Raw genomic sequence first — 18,384 nt, 5'->3', positions numbered from 1 at the left:
GTCTGTACAGCAGCCTCACTGGAGGACAAGGCTGGGGGCAATACAGCCACCGGAGGAGTTGCCGGCATTCTGCTCCTTTCTGACAGGGCTGCTGTACAGATGAAGAAGATGCAGCTCCATGGAACAGCTGGGGGCAGAGCTGCAGGCGGGCTCCTCCTGTCTTTCTGGTACGCCATACGAGCTATAAATATCTTACTGGTACGGTGTACCGGACTATACTACCATATCTGCACCACTGCTAACAGCCTGAGTGCAGAACTCCAAATAATGAACTTCTGAGGTCTAATCTTGATGCTGACACTGACTTCCTTTTGTGGCCTTGAGCAAGTCATTTCACCACCCTGCCTCAATTGCCCTATTTGAAAATAGTTATCTATTTGCTGGATGTCTTGTGAAATTTAACATCAGCAAAGTACTTCAGAAATAAAATGTGACGAGTGCTAAGTATTATTAATAACATGCTGCTTAATATACACATCAGGATGAATATTGCAAATATCCTTACTACAAACTCTAAGTTACACTATGAGCAGAATCTTAGTATTATGGTGTTGAACCACATAGGGATGGAGAAGGATGGGGTGAAAGTGGAGTAGAGCCATGCACAGCACAGTAAATAACAGTGATCCTACTAGCATAGCTCAGAATGGATCAGGGCAGATGGATGGGTGAAGGAAATGCATAGTAGGAACACCTTACTGCTATTTTCATGCACCATCTATTAGAACCGATAGCACTCCTCAGCAAACATATTGAAGGAGTGGCCATTCCCTTTAGCAAAACATGGTCCCTGATGTACCACTGGGCCTGGTAATGGGGCTTCTGTTCTAGAGTAAGAGTGGTGGGTTAACCCGTACCACTATTCAATTAAATAATATAAATTTTAAATGTTTCCAATATAGTTGAAAAATGGAGGCAATAATCTGCATTAAAAATAAAACGCACGTCATACCAATATTGATGACCAAAACAGACCCAAAAGAAACAAACTTTTAAAAATACTTCTGTAAAATAAATGTAATTTAAAGTCAGGTAAATAAACTTGTATTTTAATATTCCCAGGGCTCAAGTAAGTTTATTCCCCTTTTCTTCCCACAAAAAACTTGTGTAGGTCGGGTGACCAGATGTCCCTATTCTATAGTGACAGTCCCGATTTTTTGGGTCTTTTTCTTATATAGGCTCCTATTGCCCCCCACCCCTTGTCCTAATTTTTCACATTTGCTGTCTTGTCACCTGAAGCTCATGAGATACATATGTTTCTACCGCTTCTTACTGCTATCAGCATGGCACAGTGAACACAGCTTCTGTAGGAATCAGTGAGCTGGATTCTATTTCTCATCAACTGAATTATTTCCAAGTTCCAATCACCAACACCTGTGTAAACCCCCTGGCAGAATTTGGACTACACAGATGCCACTGGGAGCATAATTTAAAGACACTAAATTGCACAGGTGTAGCTGAGACTCTAAATTGGCTTTCAGAATCTTTGTTGTTGATTATGTGAGAGAAGGAAAAAATTCAGCTTGACTCTGAATCCACGTTGAGTTTGAAAAACTGTTTTATTTAACTTGTAAACAGAATACAATAATCATGGAAGCCCAATAGGACATGTTTAGAATCACTGTTAAAAGAAAAGCATTAGTTCATAGATTCTAAGGCCAGAAGGCACCATTCTGATCATCTAGTCTGACCTTCTGTATAGCATCGACCATAGAACTTATGCTCTAGGAATTATTTTGCAAATCTTTTAGAAAAACATCCACTCGATTTAAAAATTGTCAGTGATGGAGAAACCACCATGATCCTTGGTAAATTGTTCCAGTGGTTAATTACTTTAGCTGTTAAAAATTTATGGCTTATTTCCAGTCTATATTTGTCTAGCTTCAGACTCCAGCCATTGCATCATGTTCTAGCTTCCTCTGATAGAATTGAAGAGCTGGTTATAAATATTTGTTCCCAACACAGGTACCGTAGAGAGGTTAGCCGGGTCTTGGCTCTCTCTGGGGTGACGGGGACCCACACCACCTCACTAAGTTTGGGAAGATGTCTTGAGGGGAATTAGTCTTCCTGCGCAGCCTTTGAAACAACACAGTTAGTCACCAGCCCAGACCCTAGGTCAGCGCGGGGCACTGGTGAGTCAGGCACACAGGCAGGGGCTGAGCAGTAACAGTATATACATAGTGGGCCCAGGCCCTGGGTCTGAAGGCCTGGAAGAGGGGGAGATGGCCATCCGCGAGTTGGGTGGCAGAGGGGACGCAGGCCTTCCCACTCCACTGCATCCCAGCCCGGGGCCCTAGCCGCGGCAGAAGACCTGCTGCTGTGTCAGTGGGGATCCTGGCCGCAACACACTGACATCGGCTCTGGCAGTGCTGCAGCCAGACTAGGGTCGGCTGCCCCTGGGCTACTTCCAGACTCCCCCTCTTGAGGTACCTGGATCAGGGTGGTGTCCTCAGGGGTGGATCCAACACCATGGGTTCCTGGGGATAGCTGGCCAGGGCAGGCTCGGCAACTGCTCTGGGTTGCTGGCCTAGGGCAGGCCTGGCCAGCCTTGGGTCTGCCGCAGGTTGCTGGGGCTTCCCAACCGGGAGGTAGGCCAAAGGCATCTGCTCTCCCTGGTGGCTGCTCTCCCAGTGAGCTCTGGGTCAGGCCTTTATACTTCCTGTGCCATGCCTGACACTCTGGGGGGCAGGCCCAGAGCTCCCTGGCTCCGCCCGCTCTGGTGTCCAGAGGGGCTCGTCTCTGTCTGAGGTGGCAGGGACCCACACCATCTCACTACAGTACTTATAGACCAGAGGTAGGCAACCTATGGAATACATGCCAAAGGTGGCACACGAGCTGATTTTCAGTGGCACTCACACTGCCTGGGTCCTGGCCACCAGTCTGGGGGGCTCTGCAATTTAATTTAATTTTAAATGAAGCTTTTTAAACATTAAAAAAACCTTATTTACTTTACATACAACAATAGTTTAGTTCTATATTATAGACTTATAGAAAGAGACCTTCTAAAACCATTAAAATGTATTACAGGCAGGCGAAACCTTAATTTACAGTGAATAAATGAAGACTCAGCACATCACTTCTGAAAGGTTGCCAACCCCTGTTATAGACTATAATCAAGTCACCCCTTAACCTTCTCTTTGTTATTAAATAGATATAGCCCCCTGAGCCTATCACTATAAGGCATGTTTTCTAATCCTTTAATCATTATCATGGCTCTTCTCTGACCCTCTTCAATTTATCAACTCCCTTTTTGAATTGTGGGCACCAGAACAGGACACAGCATTCCAGCATTGGTCACACCAGTGCCAAATACAAAGGTAAAATAACCTCTGCTCTTCAAGATTCCCTAGTTTATGCAGCCCAGGATCACATTTGCTCTTTTGGCAAAAGCGTCACATTGGAAGCTCATGTTCAGCTGATTATTCATCATGATCCTCAAATCTTTTTCAGTCACTGCTTCCCAGAACAGAGTCCCTCATTCTGTAAATGTGGTCTACATTCTCTGTTCACAGATGTGTACATTTAGTTGTATTGAAATACATATTGTTTGCTTGTGCCCAGTTTACCAAGCTATCTAGATCGCTCTACATCAGGGACCTCTCCTCTTCATTGTTTAGCACTCCCTCAATTTTTATGTCATCTTCAAACTTTATCAGTGATGATTTTATGTTCTCTTCCAGGCCATTGATAAAGATGTTAAGTAGCATAGGGCCAAGCTCTAATCCATCTGGGACTCCACTGGAAATGGACAATTCCCCATTTATAGTTACATTTTGAGACCTATCAATTAGCCAGTTTTTAATCCATTTAAAGCGTATCATGTTAATTTTATATTGTTCTATTTTTTTAATCAAAATGTCATGCGGTACCAAGTCAAACACTTTACAGAAGCTTAAGGATATTCCGTCAACACTATTACCTTTATCAACTAAACTTGTCATCTCATCAGAAAAAGATATCAAATTAGTATGACAGGATCTATTTTCCTTAAACCCATGTTGATTAATTACAGTACCCTCCTTCAGTTCATTATTAATCAAGTCCAGTAGCTATTGCTCTATTATCTTATCCGGGATTGATGTCAGGCTGACATGACAATAATTACCTAGGTCATCCCATTTACCCTTTTTAGTGGGCTCAGTTAGACCAATCCTGAGCACTTGTGAAAATCTCACCTTTAACAAGCATGCTTTCTGGGAGCTTACTACAGACCTTTAACCCCTTTGGTGTCCTATGGACTTCCAATGAAGGACCATCAAAGTGACAAAGAATTTTCACAAACCATAGCAGGTGCTGTGTGAATATTTATACTTCCTGAATGCACACAATGTATGACCCTCAAGGGTTTAAATATATTTCTTTCTATCATTTATTACACAATTTTGAGTAATCAAATTAAAACCACACATTTTTTTACATCCCTTCAAGGGAGCAGTGACAATGAAAATAATACTTGCTGTGTTTGTTTCAATACTCTCTCATGGAGAGTTAAGAAAGACTTCCCACTCATCCTGGCATTCAGCTAAACGTATTTCTAAATACCCATTTATTTTTGATGTTATCTGTTCATTTGATTTGTATCAAGCCTTACTTCCTGTTAAATGGGACTCAAAAGAACAAATCAGACTCTGCCCCAGGAAAGCTGCAGCTGAGGACTGCCTAATGTAGTATACTGTGACCCCTAGAGAGGGATACTTCTCTCTGGGGAAATTCATACCTCCACAGAGGCTAGCACAAAGCCTGTGCATTCCATTCCATTTAAGCCCTCAAGATATCATTTAAATTGGACTAAAATGGTGCAGAGGCCTTGGCTGCCCCTCCTCACCAGACTGAATTTCACTTCTCAGAATATGGGGCAGTCTCTGCTGTTGAAGAACTTAGTCAGCTTTGTGGAGTTCTTACGAATGAGTAGTTACCATGGCTCCTTGCAGTAGGGTCAGATCTTTTCTAATCAGCAAGGAGGTACAAATTCAGTTTGCCCAATTTCAACAGCACAGACTCAAAAGTTGAACTCACTCTAACTTCATTTGATTCTGGCATAGCAGTGGTCATAAATGGAGTGATCACAAGCACAACCTTTGTGCGTTAGTGTGAGGGGTTACGCTGCTTCTTTTATTCTATGAAAGAAGCGCTATTTGTGGTTCCATTCTTAAAGATGAGTTATATTTTGCACTTATAACAAAGATGAAACCACTTTGTATGAAGAATACAGTTATCTTCTCCAAAATTAAAGCACTTACTCTTGAGTATTGAATTAATTTTCTGAAGTCTTACAAGTAAATTGGTTGATTAGTTTGAATTAAAATTAATTTAAAAATGGGTTCTTAAAAAAAATTACCACACTGAGTCAAATGTTTCTGCTGAAGGATCTTAATAATAGATCAACTCAAATGCTTCAAACTTCCCTTGACATTAAAACTAACTGTAAGGCCACGTCTACACTACGGGATAATATTGAATTAGCTAAAATCGGTTTTATAAAGCTGATATTATAAATTCGATTTCATGCGGCCACACTAGGCACAGTAATTCGGCGTTGTGTGTCCATGGTCCAAGGCTAACGTCGATTTCTGAAGCGTTGCATTGTGGGTAGCTCTTCCGTAGCTATCCCATAGTTCCCGCAGTCTCCCCCGCCCCTTGGAATTCTTCTCATTGCAGTTTTCTCCGGCAGTAGACGGTACAGAACGACCGGTAACCATCTCTGCTATCATTGCAAAGCAAGTGAATGCTGCTTTGTAGCGCTGGAGTATCGCCTCTCTCTCCGCGACATCCAGTACACAACGCGTGCCGGAAAAAAAAGCCAGCTGAACGGGCTCCATGGTTGCCGTGCTATGGGGTCTGCCAGGCAATCCAGGGAAAACGGCGCGAAAGGATTGTCAGCTGATGTTTCCCAGAGGAAGGAATGACTGATGACATTTACCCAGAACAACCCGCGCAATAAAATCACCCACAATGAGATGACGGTTATCTCTCCCCCTCTGTACTGTCCGCTGCTATCATGAGTGCCCTGGCTGAATCGGCCGGGGGCGCAACGCAAAAGCAAAACTCCGACGAGAGGAGTGCGCTAAATTTCGAATTATAACATTATCGGATTCTTATCGGTGTGTGGATCGAAATCAACGTTATTGGCTGGCCAGGGCGTATCCCAAGTGCCACACACCTGACCGCTCTGGACAGCATCTGAACTCGGATGCAGAAGGGTCAAGCGTAACGAAAGCCCCGCGAACTTTTGAAATTAAACATTCCTGTTTGCCCACTGTGAGCTCTGATCAGCACGTGGTGGCGATTGTCGTCTCAAATCAGAATAAGCACTCCTCAGCAGGCACCTACGGATACTTAGATCTACGCTGTATGGGGAGCCAAATCCTGTGTTCAGAGCTCGTTACAGAAACAAAAGCAAAGCGTTTGAAAAAAATCTCCCAGATACACAGCGCTGCGCGTAACAGCCGTTAACGGGAAAGCCAGAACCTCAATATGGCACGCTCATGGATGAGGAGGGTCCGAGGATCGCATATCCACAGTAGCAGCAGTCTCTGAAAGTAGTTGCAGTCTTCGCTGAGCTCCACATGCTGAGGTTCAACACAGTGCGTGGCGTGTTCATGGGAATATCCTCCTCAGTTCCCCACCACCACCACCACGTGAAGAAAAGGAAGAAATCATTTCTTGACTTCTTTCAGTGTACCCTTATTGTACTGATGCTGCTGGTGAGAACGCGTGCTGGCACAGTGGAAGACATATCCGACTCCTCTCGCCCCTCACCCGGTGGTTAGACGTACAATTGACTGATTATCCGTCTTGCGCATCAGCCCATGAGGCTCTCTGGCTGGCCTCAGGTTGGGCGTGCCGGGGGCGCCGTGGTAAAAAATGGAGACTCCCAGTATACTCCCAGTAGCATGGTTACATGACGGCTGGAACCCGTCTTCCATCGAGCATTGGGGCTGAGCTTATCAGCCCCTCCCTTTTGTGTAAAGTAGAAAAGATTCTGTACTGCCTGGACTGTCATAGCCCCGGCAGGCTGCCTCCCGCATTTTATCTCACTAACAAGTCTCTGTTTTCTTATTCCTGCATTCTTTATACTTCATGCACAATGGGGGGGGACCTGCCACGGTTGCCAGGAAAGGTTGGGAGGAGGAGCAATGGTGGTTGTTGCAGCACCCCTGTGATACCTGACCGGCAGTGGCTCTGATACACTCCTTATACACTTGCCTCTATCTAGCAGGACGGACTCTATTTTAAGAAACCTAAGGGGTGCTCGTCCCAAGAGTCAATACCAATTGCTTTTGGTCTGCACCCCGGCTCCCGATTTCTTAAGCCAGGCACTTATGAATCGCAGCGGACATCAGGAGATCTCTCTGGAGTACAGAAATCGATTTAAAGAGCCCTTTATATCAATATAAAGGGCATTGTAGTGTGGACGGGTACAGCGTTAAATCGATTTAACGCTCTTTAAATCGATTTAAACGCGTAGTGTAGACCAGGCCTAAGCTTATGCATAGGCTACACTTGATGAATTCCCAGTAGAACTTCCCTATATCAAAAGGGCTGGTATCTACCATTTTTCTCAGTGGAACTAAAGTCATAACTTGCCTACAATGAGGTGGTCATTTTGAGAAAATCAGCTATCTCCCAAGGTTCTCAGTAAGACTGAGCCCAGAAACTGCTCAGCAAAAATGGCTGCTGGCTTCACTCACTGGAAACAATGGGAGGCAATGGCCATTTTGAAATAGGACATCTTAAGTGAAGGCAGATATGGCAGAGAAAAATGGGAGATGGCAGCAATTTTGAAAGAGGCAGACTCCAAGAAATTCATGAAGAAGATTTTATGCACTAGCCTCTTCTGACAGGAAAAAAAACTTCCTATTATGAAAATTAAGAGCAAAAATGACTAATGACTAATCCTAAATATTTCTTTTCAAAAGTTACCCATTGTACCTACTCTACTAAAAAAAGAGGGTAGAAGGAAGGCAGAAACGAGGGGTGTGAGTAGATCCATGTGGAAAGGGAAATGTGGAGTGCAAGAGGAAGGATGCAACTGGGAAGTGTATGCAGTGGAATGTAGGCAGATATAGGAGGCAGAGGGAATTTAGGGAGTGCAGGAGAATCTGGGGAACAGGAGGATAGGGGAATTGGTGTATACACTGCAGCTGCTTTGTGCTGGTCTGGCCATGCCAATGCAGCTGTAAACTCAGCTTAACTGCCCAGTATGTTTTGTGCCACTCCAGAGTGACATAAAGCAGCCAGAGTATATAAAAAAAATGTTGCCAACTCTCCTGATTTCATCTGCAGTCTCATGACAGCTGATGTTTTACTTAAGCCTCAGTTCCTAGAGTCACGTTAATATGTGAGACTCTCAGCTTTCATTTAAAAAAAATGTTTCTAGCCCTTGGGGTTGCAGAGAAAATCTTGAAAGGCGTGTACCCTAGAACGTTTAGACCCACAAAAATAAATGGAAATTAGGGGCATAAATACCTTCATAGATACGGGCGTTGGAACCCAGATGGCAAATAAGAATCCCAAATTTATTTTTAAAATATCTGATTATTTTTAAGTCAAACACATGATTTTTAGGGGCATGACTCAATTTTTTAATGTTTGGGATCAGCAATACTGAAAAAATTATATTGAAGGTGGATACATCCTATCTTTAAATCATTAGAGATATCACTGTACTATTTTAGCTTTCTGTTTACTGTTCATATATAAAATTTCTAATTAAAAAAAGGAAATTTTCATACCAAAACTAAAATAAGATGGGTTTAATGTTGAGAGTACATACCAGCAATGAAAAATAAAATACATTACAGAGATGAGCAAATGACAGAATCAAGCATGACAAACCCGAGAGAACTTTAAATTTCAAAGAAAACCAAACAAATTAAGGTCTGATAATGTTTCAATGTTTTCTAAATTTAAGTTTAACCTTAAATATGAATTTCCTGGGTTTATAACACTTGGTTTTGAGATTATTACAACAGTCCTGTAATGTAGTTTGCCCTAAATTACTGATTGTTCTAGATTTTATATCAATGGAACCTAGAATAAACCCGGGCTTAACCTGGTTCTATGTATTCAGTATAAATAACTATGACACTAGAGAACTGTACTACGTAGTTCCCAGGATTAGCAGGTTTGGAAGAAAGAGCAAATATACAATAGGGGGTCACAATTCCTATTAAGGAAATGTTAGGAGCTGGAGAATGCTTGAATGGAATAATAGAGTTCAGTTTCCCTGGCTGGTTCAAGACAAACAGAAATTTGAAAAAAATCATTGGTGACTTGCTTGAAAATAGTTCTACACACACTGTGATAATTTACTTTGTAGCTTGTTAAATGTTAGTGCATGCTGAAGTTCTGGTTGCTGGGAAGACTAGTGTGAAAACATAAATATGATTAAGGCTTTTAACAGCAATAACAACTGTTCTTTTGAATCATCTTCACATTCTTAATGGAACAGTAATTTAAAGTATTACGTTCCTCTTATGCTGGCTGCCATAAAACAGTCTGTGAATGTTTAGTTCTCTATTAAATAAATATTTTTCAATCAGCACTTAAATTTTGAAAATAGCTTTAGCAAGATACTAAACAAGAGCTTTGAAATGTTATTATATTTATAGTTATGCATAATATCTGGAGTGCCATTCCAAGCATTGCAAACTGTATATTTGGATTTCACAGTCATACATGTAAAATTAAATTAGGTAGGAATAAAATGTTTTAAATGTTACTATCTGATGGTTCAAGTGATGGATCAAGTGTATCAGGAACATCCTTTTAATTCAAGATATCAGCTAAAGTCTTCACATTATTTATTAGGGTTATGGAAAGAACAGATAGCCTCTCTATCATTAAGGCTGAAAGCAGAATTCTATTATAAGCCCTCTTTTGATCCACAAGTCACTACAACTTGTAGTAGGAAAAAGGGGGATTTGGTATGAGATTTTGTGATCAGTTTAGGCAGAGAAGAATTTATTTTTGGGAGTTTGAAAGTCTGGGATGTATAATTTTAGAAATGATTAGTCCTCCAAAGTAACCCTGTAAAACTGGAGGCTGTAAGGTGAGGAGGACTGCATGGGGGTTGCAGAAGAGTAGATTTAGATGTATAAAATACACTTTTAAAAATTAAAATAAGCTTTAAAATAAAGATGTATATTATATAAAAAGCAATATCACATCATTTTGAGCCTAATGTTCAAAAACTGTGGTGGTTTTCACTTTAGTAGATGGAATTGCTTTCCACAGCTGTCTGTTATATTAGGTAAACTTAATGATGTGGCCTGTTATGCTGTCATACTGTTCTGCAGTTACATCTTTGATTCTTTACTACTTGTGTAGCTTGCCAGCTCATAATAATGAGAACAAAGAGTGGGGAGATAGGCAGATTCAATTTGGAGAGATCAAATAATGCTGTTGAAAGAGATTCATGGCTTTTAGTTAAGAAAGTGTTTGGAGATAGCGAACACTGTTGATAACAGCCCCAGTAATGTATTCCTCAGAGACAATTACAAGTATGATTTTTCTGAGTTTAAACTCTCTAGATTGCAGATTCACCTCTGAAAAGTGGTAGTTTGTTCTCTGTCTGCATAAAAACCTGGATTTCAGGTCTATGCTGTCATTCTACAACTTCCTTAACAATAGTAATAATACTTAGCTCTTATGAACTAATGAAGCTCAAGTGAGAGCTAAGCACCAGATTTTAATCTCAGTTCCCTCAGCATAAATCTGGAATAACTCCTTTGAAATCAGTGATATCAAGATTACATTGAGGTAACTAAGATTAAAATATGATCAAATAGTGAATTTTGGTGCTTAAATATTATTTTACTTTCAAAATATACATGATAGAATATATTTTTTCAATTTCTCTTCCTCCTCCTCAGACTAAAGACTGATGTTCCAGCCCAGATTTTGTAAACCACCAGCAGAGCCATATACACCTGTTGCTACTGCCCACTGACTGGCTGCAACACAGTGATGGGGAATACTACCTCTTATTGTGGAAACTGATGCTCATCAATGCATATTATCTGTGTTTGTATTTGGGAGATCTCTTAACAGCTCCATATTCAATGAATCCTCTTTCTTGAGCTTCAGGGCCTGGAGGGGTGAAGGGAGAATGCACTAAGTACATTCTATCTGCCATGGTCCAGAGTTTGGTAACAATGCTTTTGACATAAACAGTGTAAAGAAAAGATTTAAGTAGCCAATAATGTCACCTCTAATCATACTTCTTAAGCTACCTCCTGCAGTAATGAAGATAGTTGTAAATAAAATATCTAAGCAATCTAAAGCACCATAAAAAACTATATGCTAAAAGAAGGATATAGACGCACCAAAGGCTGACAGTTTTTTTTAAAGCTAAAATACTCAAAATTCAAAAGTAGATAATTTCTCACTAGACCAATATTGATTGAATAAATTTCCGTAGTTTCAAAAATCATGTAATACTTTTGTATTCATAATACAGTATTTGTTTCAATTTTCTATTCATATGCATATTCTGTTATATATCTCTAAAGTAAATATAGAATTTACTCATTATCTGCTTATTCATGTTCAAATTTCATTCAGTAAAAATGACCTTGAGAAAATTTGGTAGAAAAATGACACTATTTACCAATTAACTTGGTCATGAATCCATTCTGGAATCTCAAACTGAATATATTTGCATCTTAAAATGTGTGTAAACAACTCCCAGTAGCATTGTATGCTTACACTGAGAGGGCAACATACATGAACTGAATATTCTGTAAATTCATATGATCTAATTATGAAGTCCCTTTTAACTGTTTTTTTTATATTGCTTCTCCAGAGACCGGTATACTGATGATTTATGGGCAGTGATATAGTATGTTCAAAAAGGGAAAATGTAAGCAATTGTACTCTTTGCAAACTGCAATCCCAACCTAAACTTCGAGAGTCTAGAACAGATCCCAGACAGTTTGCATCTAAATTATTCAGTTAGCTGTAACTTGAACTGTACATGTAACAAGAACTGGAAAGACAAATATGGACTGTGAATTGGAAATGACCAGACTCCACGAAAAGAGGAGCTAAAGAAAGGAGACTGTGGGATCAATACCATCAGAGGATCAAGTAACAGTGAGAAGCTGAGAGAGGAGATACTGCATAAACAAATTGCATATGAAAAACTTTGCTAAATTAATGCTATTCTTTTGGTATTTTGATGGGGTGAGGGATTGCAGGGGTAGTGGTAGCAGCATCAATTTGTTTATGTCTTGCCTGGAGCTTCAGTTCTGCGTGACATGTTGAAGCAAGATGCCAGAGAGCATGCTCAGTGCAGATGAAATGTTCAGCAATGTTAGCAGCAAGTCTCTGTAGAACAGAACACAGGAAGCACATAGCAATTTTCAACGATTTATAACTCAACCAAGTCTGAACAGATTTTTATCTGTTCACCTCTCTGATGCCAGGACTATTCCCCTTACAAATTTCAAAGGCCTGCTCAAGTCATGAAATTGACTGGAAGTTATTATTTTCAGCGGCATTTAGTTGTGCTCACCAGAAACTGAGTATGTTTTCTTAGCAAACATGTTGCCTGGAGTGTCTCAGTTGGCCACATTCCCTAAAATTTTGTGTGCGTCCAAGGGCTCAGCAGTGGCATAAAGATGGATGCCACTGTTCCCCTCCTTCAGCACTCCTCATCCAAATCTGACTGCTGTTTGCATGTGGCTGTTGCGTCTCACACAAATGGGAGAATATAGTTCTTCATTGGTCTTGTATTTCATCTTTCTCTCAACTTTCTCTGGCCCACTAAAAATATTGGTCAGGAATCCAGGCCTGAAGCAGAGCCACTCTTCAGGCACTCAGTGAGCCTATCTGGCTGAAGTAGGCTGCCTGACTCGTTCAAAGAGTCGGCACACCAGCTCTTTAGCCTAGCAGCTGCTCAAAGCATTCCCCATGGCTATGACAGCTCCTGTGCCTGCTCATTCCAAGACTCGCCCCAGTTCAAGTAACTTGGTTCTGACTCTCAGCTCAAATTCCAGCTCTTGCCTCTGACATTAATTTGGACCCTGGGCTCTAGCATTGGGCCTATGACTCTGGCTCCTGACTCCAGCTGTGACCCTTGACTCTGGCTTCTAGCACTGGACTTCTGCTCTAATCATTATGCTGGACTCCCGCTCCAGCCACTAAGCATGACTGTCCATGTCCTGATCTCTAATACTGCTACAGTTATGCTCAGTTACAATCATTTTTGCATTAGCAGGAGGATAGAGCGGACGACTTAAGTTGCCTTTCACATATCTAGCTCGTATGGTTCTATGAATTATAAAATCAGATTGCTTACATAAGAGAATAGGATCCCTTTACAATTTAATTTTAAATTTCCATCATTTCTTAACCTGAATTAATGTTCTCTGATGGCTATCTTCATTAACACACTTTGTTTTCTGTGATTCATTATAATTCTCCTCCCTAGATTCAGAGGTTTAATGATATACCATAAATTGATAAGACCTAAAGAATTACCCAAAATCTGACTAGAAGAGCAAGTAAGATATTTTTTGACAAGCATTTAGAGTCAAATTCTGCCCTTTAATGGTAGCCATATGCATGAACAGAGAGCAGAATTAGTCCCTATCTGGAGAAAAAAATGTATAAATTAGTTTAATTTTTGCAGTGAGGGATTGAATGGTTCAAGCGTCTGATTAATTGGCTGCTCAGAAGAGGTAAAAATCTTGTATAGGTTTGAAAAGCAAAATGAAACCGAGCAGTAACATGTTTTAATAATGACCCGAATTAGTGGTTTCCAAACCTCTAGGAGGGTAATGTTTTCAGGAGTGCTTAAGTCCTATTTTGAAAAGCAATTTAGGTACCTATGATGAGATTTTCAAAGATATGTAGGTACCTAAGGATTCAGATAGGAACCTACTGAGATTTTTAAAAGTGCCTAGGCATCCAACTCCCAAGCACCTTTAAGAGTATTTTGTTAATATGACTGTATTCCTCACATTTTCAAAGAAAAACAAAAACTATCATCAAACTATTTACATGTAATAATGGATTTTACAGTGCTTTACATCTGAGGATCTCAGAGCATTTTACATACTACTTAATAAAGCATCACAATATCCCTTTAATCTATGGAAAGAGGTAGAAGATATATGAGCCACCAGTGAAATACAAACACCTCTGTGGTAGAACAGCACAGCTCTTGAACCTCACACAAACAATACCCAATATTTTAAGATAAAAAATTCAAATGAATATTGCATCAGCTTGACAAATTACAGGGGAAATTTTAGTAAGTACAATATATTAACATGAGTTAGAATTTGGGCAACACAGTGGACTTAACACCTATTTTTCTTACGAAAAGTAGCATTGGATATTTAATGGTAACTGTGACTGAATTCTCGGTTTTACATTTGATATGAAAGACAACCTCATGCAGCACTTTATTGCCTACCAGGCAGGGGCACAGATCTAGCAGGATCATAGAACAACACGCTATGTCTGCTAGTGTGAGATAGACATATGCAGTAATTTATTAAGATCTAATTATAATCCACAGTAATTGGTCTCTAGAGTTTTCATGCCATGGATGAGTCTCTAGGTGGAAAATCTTTCCATGCACCATCCCACCACCCTAGTCACACCCTGCTTGATCCTCAAAATTTCCCTCTCTGGGGACTAGCGCTGGTCCAAAGAATATAACTGGATATTATAAGACTAACAGCAACCCAAGGAAAAGAATATTTGATAAATGAGCCAAGTGTGTGGCAATAAAGGTATTAATCATGATAGCAGTTATATCCTAATCCAAGAAATCTTCTTTATTAGATAAATTACATGAAAAAAGGATAGCTTGCACATTTGTCTAAGCTGCTGACAGGATAAAGAAAAGAGAGTAAAAATGAACCTTTAGTTTCCAACAAATGGAAGGTTTGAAGTACACTGCTACATTTCCAGGCAGATATTGCACAAACCACTAAATTTAGGCTTTCATTAGCTGAAGAACAATTTCTTAGCAAACCATCCTTGTTTAACCCCAGTAGATACTTGGTAACTGTTAATGTAGATTCAAATTTAGAACTATGTATAGAATCTTTGGAGGCATAAAAGTATTTGAATTCTCAAACCAGAATTTTTTCTTGGAATAGAACTACAATCAAAATTACCTGTAATTCCCTTTGCTCAAACTTCAGATTAATATTACTTCCAGTTTAAGTTTTAGTCCCAGTTGCAAACCTTGGAAACGGACAAACCAGCCAAAAAGAATGCAGAACACTTTTAGGAGATTGGGTCATGTGACCCAAGGAATTACAAAGAATGATACAGTTCTCAAATACCACTTTTTTTCTGACTGAAATAAATGTTACAATTGTCTATGCTCATTTCAGCACATAACTTTACTCTTATTAACAGAATTGGGCCCTGTAAGAGATGGGAGAGTGAGTGTGGATATATTACCACACAAGAAAAATAGGTAGATAGTGATTTCTTTGCCTTCCAAAAAATAACCAAGTTATAGTAGTCAAATTCTGGTAGACTAAAATGCTTGATGGATATCTCTGAACCAACACAGTAAAATGTAATACAATCTTTTGCAAATTGAAATGCAATACTGTAAGCCCCCAAAAAGTAAAAAGAGCATCCTAAGCACAATAAACTGCTGGAAGAAGGGGCTGGAGAGAGAGATGTCCAACACCAAAATGGCAGATATCTTACAAGTGAGTAGCACATAATTATCTCAGTTCCTTTAATTATAAGTGACAGGCAAGACACACATCTTGGTAACTAAAATCTGAAATTTTTTGTAACATCTAATCCAATCAGATTCCATATTTAGAAGGACAGGAAACAATGTGTGACAGATATTATGGATTGTATTCTGTCTCCATAGGGGAATTACAGAAGTTTCCTGCAGGAACTAAACATCAATGGGAGAGGAGGAATTAATGGAAATCACTAGTCAAGTAGAAAGTCTGGAGGAGCCAAACCCCCTGGGGAAAATTGCATAGATTGGTCTGATATGTTTCAGAAGACCTGACAAAGAAGAAAGCTGTATAAAGTGACCAGCCTGCCATAAGGAAAAAGGTTGTTTTCACTGGATCCAAGGACAGACCCTGTAGGAAGAGTTTTAAGTATTTTGTTCTGAACAGGGTCTCCATTAGTAAATGGATGGCTGGTTGGTAAGCTAACACCTGCATGTAAGCTGTTCTATTGTTTTTTAAAATATATATTTTCTCTTTAATGCTTTTGTTCTGAATAATAATAATTTTCCTTATTAATGCTGGCTAGTCACTGGTTAACCCTGCCATTGGCCCTGGGGGCACATCTACACAGCAATTAAACTCCCATGTCTGGCCCAGGTCAGCTGACTAGGTCATGGGGCTCAGGCTACAGAGCTGTAAAACGGCTGTGTAGACATTCATACTTAGGCTGGGGTCCCAGAGCTCAGGATCCAGACTGTGCCTGAATGTCTACACAGCAATTTCACAGCCCGGATCAGCTGACCTGGGCCAGCTGCAGGTGTTTAATTGCTCTGTAGACATAGCCTGAGACAACTGGATTGCAGATGCTGAACTAAAGTTAGACTTGTTTGGTGATCAGAGTGAACTGCAGCCTAAATCCCCAGCGTACACAGTGTAGACTCTGTCCCAAGAAAGAAGACAGCTAGAAGCCTGTGACCCAGGGCCAGCCCACAACGTTTTGGCACCTGAGGCGGGGAGCTCAAATGATGCCCCAATGTCCCCTTGCTTGGGCCAAAACTTTGAAAGGTATCAATTCTGCCCTCTTTCTTTTCTACTCCTCTCATGGTACTGCTCTGCTACCCACCCCAATAAAGGAGCACTAAGAACTTAAAATGCCTTGTTCAAAAATTTTAAGTAACACTTAACTTTCAAATGCCTGAACAGCAAATGTAACTTTTCTTGTCTGCAAAGTAAACATTGGCATTTTTATCTGTTTGAATAATCAAAGTGGCGTTTTGCGTGCCTCCTTGGTTGCAAAGGTTTGAACTGCTTCCTGAATGTCCACAGTCTGGGCCAGATCATGCTCTGTTGAGATGGTTGCAAGGCCGACCAGCCTTTCCTGTGTCACTGTGGAGCATAGATGTGTTTTTATTGACTTCAGCTTGGAGAAGCTGCGTTCTCCACTAGCAACTATTACAGGAAGTGTTAGAAGTATGCACAGAACAACAAAAGCATTTGGAAAGAGGGTGTGTCATAAACAGATAGCTAACGGTTAATGTCTCTTTCACCTGTAAAGGATTAACAACTAAACACCTGACCAGAGGACCAATCAGGAGACAAGATACTTTCAACCCTGTGTGGAGGGAAGTTTTGGATGTGGGTCCTTTGTTCTGTGTGTGTGTCTTTTCCTGGGCGTATGAGAGGGACCAGACATTACTACAGGCTCTCTAAAGTTCTGTTCAAATAATAAGTAGAACAGGCGATTTAGGCTTTTTAATTGTTTGTTTTACTCTATTTGCACATGTGGATCTGGCTGGTTAACTTTTATATGTGCAGTTGCTGGGAATATTTTGATTTGTATTGGTACTGGAGGAAGGGTTTCTTCCTTTGTCTGTAAACTATAGGACCTGTAATATTTACGTCTTGAAGTTACAGAGATAATTCTTTACTTTTTCCTTTCTTTTATTAAAAGATTTCTTTTAGAGAACCTGATTGATCTTTCCTTGTTTCCCTTGTTTTATCCCAGGAGAGTGAGTGTAAACACCAGGACTGGTGGGGGAGAAGAGAAGGGGGAGAGAGAGGCTAATTTCTCTCTGTGCCAGGAATACTGTCTCTCTCAGGGAAAGTCTTGGGGGGTGGGAAAGGGGGAATGGTTTATTTCTCCTTGTTTTAAGAATCCAAGGGATTTGGGTTCTTGGGGTTCCCAGGGAAGGTTGAGGAGGTCAGAGTGCCCCAAAACACTATATTTTTACGTGGTGGCAGGCTATCAGATCTAAACTGGTAATTAAGCTTAGAGGTTTCATGCAGGTACCCAAATTTTGGACGCTAAGGTTCAGATTTGGGAAATATACCTTATGACATGATTGGCAGCGGTGTGGATAAAGATGGAATCCAAAAGCCAGTCGGAATAATATTTTTCTTTTTTTTCTGCTAGCAGTTTATAAGCAGAGAGAAGGGTTTTTTCTTTTAAAACTTCAGCCAGAGAATTTTCTTTTTCTCCTTGCTCTTTTCTCGCTGCGTTAGAGAGGGCTATTAAGGCTTAACGATTGTCGTTTGTTAAACAAAGCAGCCTTAAGTGGTCAGCAACGCACGCCAGCCAGAACTCATTTGTAAATCAAAGAGTGTTTTCTTTTGATTTGTAACTCTCCGGAGAGGGTTGTTAGTTAAAAAGGACTCTGTTGCTAAGCAACCCCAGGAAGCCAACAAAGAACAGCCTTTCAAGCAGTAA

The 18,384-nt window shown here is 40.4% G+C and overlaps 1 protein-coding gene across 3 annotated transcripts in view; it reads right to left on the bottom strand.

Moving 5' to 3' along the window:
* Positions 1-18,384, bottom strand: part of EPHA6 (EPH receptor A6) — a 900,076-nt gene that overhangs the window by 140,607 nt on the left and 741,085 nt on the right. The gene's annotated exons all lie outside the window — the stretch shown is intronic.

The sequence above is a fragment of the Chelonoidis abingdonii genome, chromosome 1 (assembly GCF_003597395.2).
Source record: "Chelonoidis abingdonii isolate Lonesome George chromosome 1, CheloAbing_2.0, whole genome shotgun sequence".
NCBI classification, from domain to species: Eukaryota; Metazoa; Chordata; order Testudines; family Testudinidae; genus Chelonoidis; species Chelonoidis abingdonii.
This window is presented reverse-complemented; position numbering and strand designations above follow the sequence as displayed.